The following is a 945-nucleotide window of genomic DNA, read 5'->3' as shown; positions in this document are numbered from 1 at the left end:
AAAGGAGGCCCAGGGCCTTGGAAAGTCAAGAGTGTCAGACAAGAAGCCATGCTGTGTGCATTCAGACACGGGGTCACAACTGCCAGGGCTTTTTCTCCATTGACCTGGTCTTCTTAGCTCCATAAGACAGGACAGGGGCCTTAGCAGGCACAGAAAAGTCCCTGCCCCACCTCCCCCATCAGGCAGGAAGAGCAGGGAGTTTAGGTGTCCCTCCTCAGGCCCACCCTAAGAGGAGCTCTTCCTTTGAAGGCTGGGGTGGGGATGGGTCCGATCTGCTCCATTCTGTGGTTGACAGTTTCTCAACGGGGGTGCAAGTGTCAGCTGGCTGAGTCTATGCTGGGCTCTGAAATGTGCTTACTCAATGGGCTTCCCATGGGTGGGGGAAGCCCAGGAGCCACCCACTCAGAGTTACAGAAAGTAGTCGTGGAGCTACACAGAATGGATGGGTTGGAGGTGGGGTCAGCCCTCCTAGACTGCTTCCTAGAGAACAGCCCCTGTGACCCCTACCAACTGCCCACCTCCAAGCCCTGGAAAGAGCCTTCAGCAAACATCAAGTGTCCCATAAACTAGATGAAAATCCAAGTCTGATCCATAAGGGTCCGCTTAAAGTCCTTCAAATGGCTCTGAACCAACTCTGCCACCCCCTCCATATGATCTGGCCCTCACCGACCTCTTCAGCCCCAACCCCAACTGCAGTGTCCCAGATTCATCATCTGTGCCTTACACACATGCAGGCTGCTCCTCCATTTCCAGGCACACCATATGTAGGAAAGCATCCGTGACACTTCAGGACAGACCCACTCCCTGAAGGTCTCGCCCCCACTCAGTGGACAGGATGCCACACCCGGCCAGCCAGCTCTGTCTGGCTTCCTCACTAGCTATTTGAGGGCAACACCCATAGGTCTACACACATATGTGTACACACACATCCTCACATGTGGTGGA

The sequence above is a fragment of the Galeopterus variegatus genome, unplaced genomic scaffold (genome assembly GCF_000696425.1).
Source record: "Galeopterus variegatus unplaced genomic scaffold, G_variegatus-3.0.2 Scaffold5000, whole genome shotgun sequence".
Taxonomy (NCBI): Eukaryota; Metazoa; Chordata; class Mammalia; order Dermoptera; family Cynocephalidae; genus Galeopterus; species Galeopterus variegatus.
This window is presented reverse-complemented; position numbering follows the sequence as displayed.